General features: G+C 37.7%; 1 long non-coding RNA gene across 1 annotated transcript in view; it reads right to left on the reverse strand.

Moving 5' to 3' along the window:
* Window positions 1–15,573, reverse strand: part of LOC122689925 — a 351,123-nt gene that overhangs the window by 216,237 nt on the left and 119,313 nt on the right. Inside the window, exon 3 of the long non-coding RNA XR_006339949.1 lies at window positions 14,297–14,391. This is a non-coding gene — a long non-coding RNA (uncharacterized LOC122689925). The remainder of the gene's footprint in view (window positions 1–14,296; window positions 14,392–15,573) is intronic.

Consider the following 15,573-nt stretch of genomic DNA (forward strand, 5'->3'; position numbering starts at 1 on the left):
AATCTGTTCATTTGGTAGCCCATGTTTGAGGTTCCAGTGGGACAACCAGTGAACCATGCAAGAATCTGATAGGGAGAGTTTGAAAATGAAAGCACCATACTAGGGTTCTACATATCCCTGGCTGACTGGGAAAATATGCACACTTATGAAAGAGACCCAAGAGAAGCAAAGAAAAAGCAAAACTGAAAGTAGACTTGATAACTGACTGAAATGTTGATTGTGCTTCCCAGATCAGCTGAGGGTGGGAGCCTTACAGGCTCGAGATATTTGAGAACAACCTCTTCCCAAATCATTGACTGATCACTAACCTATGTAGACACAAGGAACAATATGAAGTCAGAATAAAAAATTATAATAAAAAAACTGAACAGAAATCTCATTGGCAGCTTACCATGGAGTAAGAAATTACAATGCTAAAGCTAGGTAACTCTCTAGGAAAAAAAAAACTCATAAAGTTAAAACCAAATCCAGAATTGCTACAATACATTATCTAAAATATCCAGTTTACAACCCAAGGGTTTTTTTTCTTCTTCATACTTAAGGACTCATCTGATACCTTATTCTAATAATAACAAATGCAATTTTAAAATTTATTTATTAATTGAAGGTTAATTGCTTTACAGAATTTTGTTGTTTTCTGTCAAACCTCAGCATGAATCAGCCATAGGTATACATATATCCCCTCCCTCTTGAATCTTCTTCCCATCCCCCTCCCCATCTCACCTGTCTAGGTTGATACAGAGCCCCTGTTTGAGTTTCCTGAGACATACAGCAAATTCCTATTGGCTGCCTATTTTACATATGGTAATGTAAATTTCCATGTTACTCTGTCCATATATCTCACCCTCTCCCCACATCTCCCCATGCCCGTAAGTCTGCCCTCTATGTCTCTTTTTCCTCTGCTGCCCTGCAAATAAATTCTTCAGTACCATTTTTCTAAATTCCATATATATGCATTGGTATACGATGCTCATCTTTCTTTTTCTGACTTACTTTACTCTGTATAATAGGCTCCAGGTTCATCCGCCTCATTAGAACTGACTTGAATGCATTCCTTTTTACAGCTGAGTAATATTCCATTGTGGATATGTACCACAACTTCTTTATCCATTCATCTGTCAATGGACATCTAGGTTGCTTCCAAGTTCTACCCACTGTAAACACTGCTGCAAGGAACAATGGGATACATGTGTTTTCTTTCAACTTTGGTTTCCTCAGGCTATATACCTAGGAGTGGGATTGCTGGGTCATATGGTGGTTTTATTTCTAGCTTTTTGAGGAATCTCCATACAGTCTTCCATAATGGTTGCATCAATTTACATTCATTCCCACCAACAGTGAAAGAGGGTTCCCTTTTCTTCATACCCTCTCTAGCATTTATTATGTAGAGTTGATAATGGCCATTCCTACTTTGTGAGGTGATATCTCATTGTAGTTTTGATTTGCATTTCTCTAATAATGAGTGATGTTGAGAGTCTTTTCATGTGTTTCTCAGCAATCTGTATGTTTTCTTTAGAGCAATGTCTGTTTAGGTTTTTTTCCCACACTTTTACTGGGTTATTTGTTTCTTCTTGTATTGGCTTCTATGAGCTGCTTGTATATTTTGGAAATTAATCCTTTGTCAGTTGTTTGATTTCCTATTTTCTCCCATTCTAAGGGTTGTCTTTTCACCATGCTTATACTTTCCTTTGCTGTGCAAAAGCTTTTAGGTTTAATCAGGTCCCACTTGTTTACTTTAGTTTTTATTTCCATTATTCTAGGAGGTGGGTCATAGAGGATCTTGCTTTGATTTATGTCATCCAGTGTTCTGCCTATGTGTTCCTCTAAGAGTTTTATAGTTTCTGGTCTTACATTTAGGGCTTTAATCCATTTTGAGTTTATCTTTGTGTATGGTATTAGGAAGTGTTCTAATTTCATTCTTTTGCATGTAGCTGTCCAGTTTTCCCAGCACCACTTATTGAAGATGCTGTCTTTGCCCCATTGTATATTCTTGCCTCCTTTGCCAAAAATAAGGTACCCATAGGTGCATGGGTTTATTTCTGGGCTTTCTATCTTGTTCCATTGGTCTATATTTCTGTTTCTGTGACAGTACCATACTGTCTTGATGACCGTAGCATTGTAGTATAATGTGAAGTCAGCAAGTTCCTGAAGTTAATCTCTTCAGCTCCATTCTTCTTTCTCAAGACTGCTTTGGCTATTTGGAGTCTTTTCTGTTTCCATATGAATTGTGAAATTCTTTGTTCTACATCTGTAAAAAATGCCATTGGTAATTTGAAAGGGATCACATTGAATCTGTAGATTGTGTTTGGTAGTATAGTCATCTTCAGAATATTGATTCTTCCTACCCAGGAACATGGAATATCTCTCCAATGTTTATGTCATCTTTGATTTCTTTCTTATATTTTTCTGTATACAGCTCTTTTGTCTCCTTAGGTAAGTTTATTCCAAGATATTTTCTTCTTTTTGTTGCCATGGTGAATGGGACTGATTCCTTAACTTCTCTGATTCTCCATTGTTAGTATACAGGAATCTAAGTGATCTCTGTGTATTGATTTTGTATCCTGCAACTTTGCTAAACTCACTGATTAGCTCTAGTAAATTTCTGATACTGTCTTTAGGGTTTTCTTTTATTTTATGGTTTTGAGCTAATATATAATTTTTAATTACTTTATTTTAACTGGAGGCTAATTACTTTACAATATTGTAGTAGTTTTGCCATACACTGACATGAATCAGCCATGGCTGTGCATGTGTTCCCCATCCTGAACTCCCCTTTCACCTCCCTCCCCATCCCACGCCAGTGCATCAACCCTGAGCACCCTGTCTCATGCATCAAACCTGGACTGGTGCTCTGTTCCACATATGAAAATATACATGTTTCAATGTTATTCTCTCAAATCGTCCCACCATCGCCTTCTCCCACAGAGTCCAAAAGACTGTTCTATACATCTGTGTCTCTTTTGTAGTCTCACATATAAGGGTTATCATTACCATCTTTCTAAATTCCATATATATGTGTTAGTATACTCTATTGGTGTTTTTCTTTCTGGCTTACTTCACTCTGTATAATAGGGTCAAGGTTCATCACCTCATTAGAACTGATTCAAATGTATTCTTTTTAATGGCTGAGTAATATTCCATTGTGTATATGTACCACAGCTTTCTTATCCATTCGTTTGCTGATGGACATCTAGGTCGCTTCCATGTCCTGGCTATTATAAACAGTGCTGCGATGAACATTCGGGTAAATGAGACTCTTTCAAATCTTGTTTCCTTGGTGTGTATGCCCAGCAGTGGGATTGCTGGGTCATATGGCAGTTCTATTTCCAGTTTTTTAAGGAATCTCCACACTGTTCTCCATAGTGGCTGTACTAGTTTGCATTCCCACCAACAGTGTAAGAGGGTTCCATTTTCTCTGCACCCTCTCCAGCATTTATTGTTTGTAGACTTTAGGATACCAGCCATTCTGACTGGCATGAGATGGTAACTCATTGTGGTTTTGATTTGCATTTCTCTGATAATGAGTGATGTTGAGCATCTTTTCATGTGTTTGTTAGCCATCTGTATGTCCTCTTCGGAGAAATGTCTGTTTAATTCTTTGGCCTATTTTTTGATTGGGTCGTTTATGTCTCTGGAATTGAGCTGCAGGAGTTGCTTGATTATTTTTGAGGTCAATTCTTTGTCAGTTGCTTCATTTGCTATTATTTTCTCCCATTCTGAAAGCTGTCTTTTCACCTTGCTTACAGTTTCCATCGTTGTGTAAAAGCTTTTAAGTTTAATTAGGTCCCATTTCTTCATTTTTGTTTTGATTTCCATTACTCTGGGATGTGGGTCATAGAGGATCCTGCTGTGATTTATGTTGGAGAGTGTTTTGCCTATGTTTTCCTCTAGGAGTTTTATATTTTCTGGTCTTACGTTTAGATCTTTAATCCATTTTGAGTTTATTTTTGTGTATGGTGTTAGAAAGTGTTCTAGTTTCATTACAAGTGGTTGGCCAGTTTTCCAAGAACCACTTATTAAAGAGATTGTCTTTTTTTTTCACTGTATATTCTTGCCTCCTTCATCAAAGATAAGGTGTCCACAGGTGTGTGGATTTATCTCTGGGCTTCCTCTCTTGTTCCATTGATCTATATTTCTGTCTTTGTGCCAGTACCATACTCTCTTAATGACTGTAGCTTTGTAGTATAGCCTGAAGTAAGGCAGGTTGATTCCTCCAGTTCCATTCTTCTTTCTCAAGATTGCTATGACCTTTTGGGGTTTTTTGTACTTCCATAAAAATTGTGAAATTATTTGTTCTAGTTCTGTGAAAAATACCCTTGGTAGCTTGATAGGGATTGCATTGAATCTATAGATTGCTTTGGGTAGTATACTCATTTTCATTGTATTGATTTTTCCAATCCATGAACATGGTATATTTCTCCATCTATTTGTGTCCTCTGATTTCTTTCATCAGTGTTTTACAGTTTTCTATACATAGGTCTTCTGTTTCTTTAGGTAGATATATTCCTAAGTATTTTATTCTTTTCGTTGCAACAGTGTATGGAATTGTTTCCTTATTTTCTCTGTTTTCTTGTTGCTAGTTTATAGGAATGCAAGGGATTTCTGTGTGTTAATTTTATATCCTGCAACCTTACTATATTCATTGATTAGCTCTAGTAACTTTCTGGTGGAGTCTTTAGGGTTTTCTATGTAGAGGATCATGTCATCTGCAAATAGTGAGAGTTTTACTTCTTCTTTTCCAATCTGGATTCCTTTTATTTCTTTTTCTTCTCTGATTTCTGTGGTCAAGACTTCCAGAACTATGTTGAATAGTAGTGGTGAGAGTGGGCACCCTTGTCTTGTTCCTGACTTTAGGGGAAATGCTTGCAATTTTTCACCATTGAGGATAATGTTTTCTGTGGGTTTGTCATATATAACTTTTATTATGTTGAGTTATGTTCCTTCTATTCTTGCTTTCTGGAGGGTTTTATCATAAATGGATGTTGAATTTTGTCAAAGGCTTTCTCTTCATTTATTGAGATAATCATATGGTTTTTATTTTTCAATTTGTTAATGTGGTGTATTACATTGATTGATGTGTGGATATTGAAGAATCCTTGGATCCCTGGGATAAAGTCCACTTGGTCATGATGTATGATCTTTTTAATATGTTGTTGGATTCTCTTTGCTAGACTTTTGTTAAGGATTTTTGCATCTATGTTCATCAGTGATATTGGCCTATAGTTTTCTCTTTTTTGTGACATCTTTGTCTGGTTTTGGTATTAGGGTTTTGGTGGTCTCACAGAATGAGTTTGGAAGTTTACCATCCTCTGCAACTTTCTGGAAGAGTTTGAGTAGGATAGGTGTTAGCTCTACTTTAAATTTTTGGTAGAATTCAGCTGTGAAGCGATCAGGTCCTGGGCTTCTGTTTGCTGGAAGATTTCTGATTACAGTTTCGATGTCTGTGCTTGTGATGGGTCTGCTAAGAATTTCTATTTCTTCCTGATTCAGTTTTGGAAAGTTGTACTTCTCTAAGAATTTATTCATTTCTTCCAAATTGTCTGTTTTATTAGCATACAGCTGCTGATAGTAGTCTCTTATGATCCTTTGTATTTCTGAGTTGTCTGTTGTGACTTCTACATTTTCATTTCTAATTTTGTTGATTTGGTTCTTCTCCCTTTGTTTCTTGATGAGTCTGGCTAATGGTTTGTCTATTTTATTTATCCTCTCGAAGAACCAGCTTTTAGCTTTGTTGATTTTTGCTATGGTCTCTTTTGTTTCTTTTGCATTTATTTCTGCCCTAATTTTTGTGATTTCTTTCCTTCTACTAACCCTGGGGTTCTTCATTTCCTCCATTTCTAGTTGCTTTAGGTGTAGAGTTAGGTTATTTATTTGATTTCTCTCCTCTTTCTTGAGGTAGGCTTGTATTGTTATGAATGTTCCCCTTAGCACTGCTTTTACTGAATCCCATAGGTTTTGGGTTGTTTTGTTTTCATTTTCATTCATTTCTAGGCATATTTTGATTCCTTTTTTGATTTCTTCTGTGATTTGCTGGTTATTCAGAAGTGTGTTGTTTAGCCTCCATATGTTTGTATTTTTCATCTCATCTTACTGCATTGTGATCAGAAAAGATGCTTGGAATGGTTTCAATTTTTTTGAATTTACCAAGGATAGATATATGGCCCAGGATGTGATCTATCCTGGAGAAGGTTCCATGTGCATTTGAGAAAAGATGAAATTCATTGTTTTGGGGTGAAATGTCCTATAGATATCAATTAGCTCTAACTGGGCCATTGCATCATTTAAAGTTTGTGTTTCCTTGTTAATTTTTTGTTAAGTTGATCTATCCATAGGTGTGATTGGGGTATTAAAGTCTCCCACTATTATTGTGTTACTCTTAATTTCCCCTTGCATATTTGTTAGCATTTGCCTTACATATTGCAGTGCTCCTATGTTGGGTACATATATATTTATGATTGTTATATCTTCTTCTTGGATTGATCCTTTGATCATTATGTAGTGTTCTTCTTTTCTCTTTCACAGCCTTTATTTTAAAATCTATTTTATCTGGTATGAGTATTGCTACTCCTGCTTTCTTTTGGTCTCCATTTGCATGGAATAACTTTTTCTGGCCCTTCACTTTCAGTTGTAGGTGTCCCTTGTTTTAAGGTGGATCTCTTGTAGACAACATATATAGGGGTCTATATCCATTTTGTATCTATTCAGCCAGTCTTTGTCTTTTGGTTGGGGCATTCAACCCATTTACATTTAAGGTAGTCACTGATAAGTATGATCCTATTGCCATTTAGTTTGTTGTTTTGCGTTCGAGTTTATACACCCTTTCTGTGTTTCCTGTCTAGAAAAGATCCTTTAACATTTGTTGGAGAGCTAGTTTGGTGGTGCTGAATTCTCTCAGCTTTTACTTGTCTGTAAAGCTTTTGATTTCTCCTTCATATCTGAATGAGGTCCTTGCTGGGTACAGTAATCTGGGTTGTAGGTTTTTCTCTTTCATCACTTCAAGTATGTCCAGCCATTCCCTTCTGGCCTGAAGAGTTTCTATTGAAAGATCAGCTGTTATCCTTATGGGAATCCCCTTGTGTCTTATTTGTTGTTTTTCCCTTGCTGCTTTTAATATTTGTTCTTTGTGTTTGATCTTCATTAATTTGATTAATATGTGTCTTGGGGTGTTTCGCCTCGGGTTTATCGTGTCTGGGATTCTCTGGGTTTCTTGGATTTGCGTGACTATTTCCTTCCCCATTTTAGAGAAATTTTCAACTATTATCTCCTCAGGTATTTTCTCATGGCCTTTCTTCTTGTCTTCTTCTTCTGGGACACCTTTGATTCAAATGTTAGGGCATTTAACACTGTCCCAAGGTCTCTGAAGTTGTTTTCTTTTCATTCTTTTTTCTTTTTTCCTCTCTGCTTCATTTATTTCTACCATTCTATCTTCTACCTCACTTATCCTATCTTCTGCCTCCTTTATTCTACTGTTGGTTCCCTCCAAAGTGTTTTTAATCTCAGTTATTGCATTATTCATTATATATTGACTCTTTTTTATTTCTTCTAGGTCCTTGTTAAACATTTCTTGCATCTTCTCAATCCTTGTCTCCAGTCTATTCATCTGTAACTCCATTTTGTTTTCAAGATTTTGGATCATTTTCACTATCATTATTATGAATTCTTTTTCAGGTAGACTCCCTATCTCTTCCTCTTTTGTTTGGTTTCATGGGCATTTATCCTGTTCCTTTACCTGTTGAGTATTTCTCTGCCTTTTCATCTTGTTTAGATTGCTGTGTTTGGGGTTGCCTTTCTATATTCTGGCAGTTTGTGGTTCCTCTTTATTGTGGAAGTTCCTTGCTGTGAGTGGGGTTGGATGGGTGGTTTGTCAGGGTTTCCTGGTTAGGAAAGCTTCTGTCGGTGTTCTGGTGGGTGGAGCTGGATTTCTTCTCTCTGGAGTGCAATGAATTGTCCAGTAGTGAGTTCTGAGATGTCTATGGGTTTGGTGTGACTTTGGGCAGCCTGTATATTGAAGCTCAGGGCTATGTTCCTGCGTTGCTGGAGAGTTTGCATGATATGTCTTGCTCTGGAACTTGTTGGCTCTTGGGTGGTGCTTCGTTTCTGTGTAGGTATGGTGGCTTTTGGATGAGCTCTTATCAATTAATGTTCCCTGGCATCAGGAGTTCTCTGGTGTTCTTAGATTTTGGACTTAAGCCTCCTGCCTCTGGTTTTCAGTCTTATTCTTACAGTAGCCTTAAGACTTCTCCATCTATACAGCACTGATGATAAAACATCTAGGTTAATGATGAAAAGCTTCTCCACAGTGAGGGACACCCAGAGAGGTTCCCAGAGTTACATGGAGAAGAGAAGAGGGAGAAGGGAGATAGAGGTGACCAGGAGGATAACAGGGGGAATCAAAAGGGGAGAGAGTAAGCTAGCCAGTAGTCAATTCCCTATGTGCTCTTCACAGTCTGGACCCCTCAGAGGTGTTCACGGAGTTACACTGAACATCGAAGCAGGAGGAAGGAGACAGAGGCAACCAGGAGGAGAAAAGGGGGAATCAAAAGGAGCGGTACATATCCAGCCAGTAATCAGTTCCCTAAGTGTTCTCCACAGTCTGGTACACACAAAGAGATTCACAGAGTTGGGTAGAGAAGGGGGAGGGAGGAGATAGACACAAGCTGGTGGAGAAAAGGGAGAGTCAAAAGGGGAAGAGAGCAGTCAAACCAGTAATCACACTCCCAAGTAAAAATGGGTACTGAAGATTGGGTTCTTAAAGGTACACAATTGACAACTAATAGCAAAAAGCAAAGATTAAAAATCTAGAGTAGAGGTTAGACTCTCAAAAATACAATATTAAATAAAACAAAGTCACAAGAATTATAAAATATATACACATACACACACACACACACACATATATATATATGAAGTTTGCTTTAAAAATAGCATCTTTTTTTGCAAGGTAATAGTAGGTTATAAAAATGAAAATTAAAGGAGTAATAAAGAACTTAAAATAAAAAAATTTAATTTAAAAATGATAATAGCAAAAATATATCTACGAATTTCTCTGGAGCTGTTGTGGACTATGTGGGGTCAGTTCAGTTTCAGATAGTTCCTTGATCTGGCTTATATTTCTCAAGATCTACAGGCCCCTTCCAATGTAGTCTGTGCTAACTACAGGGTTTTAATCTATTGTACCTGTCACTTCCAAAGTGGTTCCATCTGTTTATTTTAGCTTCTTCTGTTTGCAAGTCTCTTCAGTGTCTAATATCCGCCCTGACACAAGGGGGCAAAGGTGCTCACTTATTTAGGCTCACTTGTTCAGTTGTGCTGTGGGTAGGGAGGAATGCGGCAAACAAATATCACTGGTGTGTGTGAGGAGTGCTCACATTGTCTCGGCCACACTGGGTTTTCCCCCACTCATGGTGTGTGCACTTTCATGGTCTACACTTCTTAGGTTCTAGGTTGCTCTGCAGGGAACTGTCAAAGGTGGGCCTTGGGTTGCGTGCATTTCCCAGGTCTACGTCCCTCAGGTTCAGGTTCTCGGGTACTCCCCAAAAGCGCAGACTCGGTTAGGTGTGCATTTTGTGCCCTTCCCAGGTCCAAGCAGCTCAGGCCACCAGGTGCTTGGCGAGCTCAGTCTCCCCCAGGTGAGCAGTGCATCTTATTGCCTCCCCCGTCCCAGCCGCTCAGTTTCCTGGGTGTGCAGTGGGTACACCTTCTCAGGTGTGCCGTGTGTCTCTTCTGGGGAACTGATCTCTGACTGTGACCCTCCCGGGAGATGTCAACTGTCCTGAATCCCATGAAGTCTTGGTTAGCAATGGAGCCTGCTTGCAGTTTGGTAAAGGATGCATCTCTGGGGCCAAGATTGCCCCTTTCTGGCTCTGGCTGCCCCCTGCCTGCCTGTCTCTGGCAGGGGATGGGCCGGTCTGCAGCCTGCCAGCTCTCCTCTGGTATTCGTTCAGTCCTTTGTTCTCTTAACAGGCCTGGCAGTGTCTTAGGTCAGGACTTTTCACGGGATAGTTCTCTCTCTCTCTCTCTCTCTGGCTATCCCACAGTTTGGGTTGCTATCTCACGTTAGTTCCCTCAGATTGCCCTCAGGGCATTCGGGCCCAGTCCTTACCCTAATCAATGCAGCCCCTGCCTCCCTGTTCAGACACCGCTTGCTGGTGGCAGCTGCAAGACCTGGGAGTTGCCGTTACGTAATATGTGGGTTTTATTTATTTATTTTTACTGCCGGTTATGTTGCCCTCTGAGATTCCAAAACTCCCCACAGACCCGCCAGTGAGAGGGTCTCCTGGTGTTTGAAAACTTCTCTTCTTTTAAGACTCCCTTCCCAGGACAGATCTCCATCCCTACCTCTTTTGTCTCTCTTATTATCTTTTATATTTTGTCCTACCTCCTTTCGGAGAGAATGGGTTGCCTTTCTGGGTGCCTGATGTCCTCTGCCAGCAATCAGAAGTTGTTTTGTGGAATTTTCTCAGCGTTCAAATGTTCTTTTGATGACTTTGTGGGGGAGAAAGTGGTCTCCCTGTCCTATTCCTCCGCCATCTTAGGACTGCCCCTCTTTAGGGTTTTCTATGGATAGTATCATGTCATCTGAAAACACTGAGAGCTTTATTTTTCTTTTCTGATATGGATTCTTTTTATTTCTTTTTCTTCTCTGATTGCTGTAGCTATGACTTCCGAAACTATGTTGAATTATAGTGGTGAAAGTGGTCACCCATGTCTTGTTCCTGATCATAGGGGGAATATTTTCAGGTTTTCACCATTGAGAATAATGTTTGTTGTGGGCTTATCATATATGGCCCTTTACTCTGTTGAGACAGGGCCCTTCCATTTTTGAAGAGTTTTAATCATAAATGGGTGCTGAATTTTGTCAAAGGCTTCTTCTGCATCTATTGAGATTATCATCATAGGTTTTCATCTTTTAATTTGTTAATATGGTGTATCACATTGATTGATTTGCATATATTGAAGAATCCTTGCATCCCTAGAATAAACCCAACTTGATCACGGTGTATGAGCTTTTTAACGTGTTGTTGAATTTTGTTTGCTAAAATTTTGTTGAGGATTTTTGCATCTATGTTCATCAGTGACATTAGCCTGTAGTTTTCTTTATTGTGTGTTGTCTTTGTCAGGTTTTGGTATGAGGATGATTGTGGCCTCATAGAATGAGTTTGGAAGTGTTCCTTCCTCTGAAATTTTTTGAAACAGTTTTAGAAGGATAGGCACTAACTCTTCTCTAAATGTTTGATAGAATTTGCCTGTGAAGCCATTTATTCCTGGGCTTTTGTTTTTGGGGGAGATTTTTGGCCACAGCTTTTTTTAAGTCCTTGGGTTGTTCATAATTCCTATTTCTTCAGTCTTGGAAGATTGAACTGCTCTAAGAATCTGTCCATTTATTCCAGGTTATCCATTTTATTGTGTTATAGTTGTTAATAATAGTCTCTTATGATCCTTTGTATTTCTGCTTTGTCTGTTGTAATCTCTCCTTTTTCACTTCTAATTTTATTGATTTTATTCCTCTCTTTTTTCCTAGATGAGTCTGGCTAAAGGTTGGACAATTTTGTTTATCTTCTCAAAGAACCAGCTTTTAGTTTTATTAATCTTTACTATTGTTTCTTTCACTTATTTTTCATTTATTTCTGCTCTGATCTTTATTTCTTTCCTTCTGATAACTTTGGGGGGGAGTTTTGTTCTTCTTTTTCCAATTGTTTTAGGTGTAAAGTTATGTTGTCTACCCCATGTTTTTCTTGTTTCTTGAGGTAGGATTGTATTGCTATAAAGTTCCCTCTTAGAACTGCTTTAGCTGCATCCCACAGGTTTTGAGTTGTGTTTTCATTGTCATTTGTTTCTAGAAATTTTTTGATTTCCCTTCTGATTTCTTCAGTAACCTGTTCACTATTTAGAAATGTATTGTTTAACCTCCATGTGTTTGTATTTTTACAGTTTTTCTTTTAGTTGATACCTAGTTTCATAGTTTTGTGGTCAGAAAAGATGCTTGATATGACTTCAATTTTCTTAAATTTGCTGAGGATTCATTTGTGACCCAAGATGTGGTCTATCCTGGAGAATACTCCATATGCACTTGAGAAGAAGGTGTATTCTTCTGCATTTGGATAGAATATCCTGAAGATATCAATGAGATCCATCTCATCTAATGTATCATTTAAGACTTGTGTTTCCTTATTAATTTTCTGTTTTGATGATTTATCCATTAGTGTGAGTGCGGTGTTAAAGTACCCTACTATTATTGTATTACTCAATTTCTCCTTTTATGTCTGTTAGTGTTTGTCTTATGTATTGAGGTGCTCCTATGTTGGGTGCATAGATATTTACAATTGATATGTCTTCCTCTTGGACTGATCCCTTGATCATTATGTAGTGTCCTTCCTTATATCTTGTAACATTCTTTATTTTAAGGTCTGCTTTGTCCAACATGAGGATTGCTATTCCAGCTTTCTTTTGCTTTCCATTTGCATGGAATATATTTTTCCATCCTCTCACTTTCAGTCTATATGTTTCTTGAGGTCTGAAGTGGATTTCTTGTAGACAGCATATATATGGGTCTTGTTTTTGCATCCATGCAGCCAGTCTGTGCCTTTTGGTTGGAGTATTTAACCCTTTTACATTTAAAGTAATATTGATATATATGTTCCTATTGCCATTTTCTTAATTATTTGTGGTTTGTTTTTGTAGATCTTTTTCTTCTCTTGTATTTTCTGACTATGTAAGTCCTTTTAACATTTGCTGTAAAGCTGGTTTGGTGGTACTGAATTCTCTTAACTTTTGCTTGTCTGAAAAGCTTTTCATTTCTCCATCAGTTTTGAATAAGACCCTTCCCGTGTACAGTAATCTTGGTTGTACATATTTCCCTTTAAGTAATTTAAATATATCCTGCCATTCCCTTCTGGCCTACAGAGTTTCTACTGAAAGATCAGCAGTTAAGCTGTTAAACCTATGGGGTTTCCCTTGTATGTTACTTGTTGCTTTTCCCTTGATGCTTTTAATATTCTTTCTTTGTGTTTAATCTTTGCTAGTTTGATTAGTATGTATCTTGGCATGTTTCTCCTTGGGTTTATCCTGTATGGGACTCTTTGTGCCTCTTGGACTTGATTGACTGTTTCCTTTTCCATGTTGGGGCAGTTTTCAAGTATAATCTCTTCAAAAATCTTCTCATACACTTTCATTTTTTCTTCTTCTTCTGGGACCCCAATAATTCAAATGTTGGTGTGTTTAATGTTGTCCCAGAGATCTTTGAGACTATCCTTAGTTATTTTCATTCTTTTTACTTTATTCTGCTCTTCAGCAGTTATTTCTACCATTTTATCTTCCAGTTCACTGATTCATCCTTCTGCTTCATATATTCTGTTATTGATTCCTTCTAGAGTATTTTTAATTACAGTAATTGTGTTGTTTGTCTCTGTATGTTTATTCTTTAATTCTTCTAGGTCTTTATTAATTGATTCTTGAATTTTCCCCATTCTGTTTTTTGATCATCTTTACTATCATTATTTTGAATTCTTTTTTAGGTACTTTGCCTATTTTCTCTTCATTTATTTGGACTTCTGTGTTTCTAGTTTGTTCCTTCATTTATGTAGTATTTCTCTGCCTTTTCATTAATTTTTTTTAACTTATTGTGTTTGAGGTCTCCTTTCCCCAGGATTTGAGGCTGAATTCTTTCTTGCTTTTGGTTTCTGCCTTCCTAAGGTTGGTCCATTGGTTTGTGTAAGCTTCATATAGGGTGAGATTTGTGCTTGGTTTTTCTTTTTTTTCCTCTGATGGACAGGGCTGAGTGAGGTGGTAATCCTCTCTGCTGATGACTGGGTTTGCATTTGTCTCTTTGTTGTTTGGATGAGGCATCCTGCAAAGGGTGCTACTGGTGTTTGGATGATACCATGCCTTGTACTCAAGTGGTTTCCTTTGTGGGAGTTCTCACTATTAGATACTCCCTAGGATAGGAGTTCTCTGGTAGTCTAGGGTCTTGGAGTCAGTGCTCCCACTCTAAAGCCTCAGGGCTTGATCTCTTCCAGTAGTTGGGTGATGAGAAGTCCACGTTCAGCTTCTTGTCTGCCATCTTGTTGGCACCGGACACTCCTTCCCGGCAGCGGGAACAAGGGCCTCTCAGCACTGGAGTCTGTGACGACCACTCAGCATGCCATCACTGGGCCACCTGTCAGACCCAGCTGACACCTCCTCCTACTCCTACTCCTCAGCACCACCTAACTCTGCAAAGTTCACCCCACCCCAAGCTTTTGAGACAACCAAAATGGAAGTATGACACATATATAGGGGAAAAAAACAGGCAACTTACTGTGAGCTGGCCCAGATGTTATATTAAGCAGACAGATCATTCAAAGCAGCTATAACTACAGGCATACATTGGAGATAGGGTTTGGGGCCAGAGCACTGCAATAAAACAAATATCACAACAAATCAAGTCACACAAATTTTTGGTTTCCTAGTATATATAAAAGTTATATTTACATTATACTGTAATCTATTAAGTATGTGATAGCATCATGTCTAAAAACACACAATATAAATACCTTAATTTTAAAATAATTTATTGCTAAAAATTCTAACCATGACATTACATGGTTGCCACAAACTTTAAATTTGTAAAGAAAAAAAGCAATATTTGTGAAATGCAATAAAGTAAAGCATAATAAAACAAGATATGTGTATATGTTGAAAGAATTAAAGGAAACTATACTAAAATAACTAATGGAAAATATGATGACGATGACAAAACAAATAGAGAGTCCAATAGATAAAGGTTAACTGTTAAAAAGGACCAAATGTAAATTATGGGGTTGAAAAGTTCAATCATAAAATTAAAAATTCACTAAAGGGATGCAACAGCAGATTTGAGATGTCAGAAGAAGAAAGAATCAGTGGACTTGACTATATATCAAGAGAACTACTTAACCTAAAGAGTAGAAAGAATATGATTTAGCAATTTGACTTCTGAGTCTTATTGAAGGAAATGAAAACACTAATTCAAAAAGATACATGCACCCCCACATTCATTGCAGCATTATTTACAATAGCCAAGATATGGAAATAAATAAAATATCCATCAAATATAAATGGATAAATAAAATGTGATGTGTGTGTGTGTGTGTTTATGTATATATGGGCTTCCCAGGTAGTGCTAGTGGTAAAGAACCCACATGAAAATGCAGCAAACATAAGTGATGTAGATTCAATCCTTGATTTGTGAAGATATCCTGGAAGAGGTTATGGCAACCTTCTCCAATATTCTTGCATGGAGAATCCCATGGACAGAAGTCTGGTGGGCTACAGTCCATAGGGCTGCAAAGAGTTGGACATGACTGAAGCGACTTAGCACACACACAAATGTGTGTGTGTATATGTGTGAATACACATGCACACACACACACACACACACACATATATATATATAATAGAATATTATTCAAGTATAAAAATAATGAAATCTCTGGGGCATTATGCTAAGTAAGCCAGAAAGAGAAAGACAAATACCATATGATCTCACTTATATATAGAAACTAGAAACAAAAAAAAGCTCATAGGTACAGAGAACAGATTGCTAGTTACCAGGAA

This window comes from Cervus elaphus, chromosome X (assembly GCF_910594005.1).
Source record: "Cervus elaphus chromosome X, mCerEla1.1, whole genome shotgun sequence".
Taxonomy (NCBI): domain Eukaryota; kingdom Metazoa; phylum Chordata; class Mammalia; order Artiodactyla; family Cervidae; genus Cervus; species Cervus elaphus.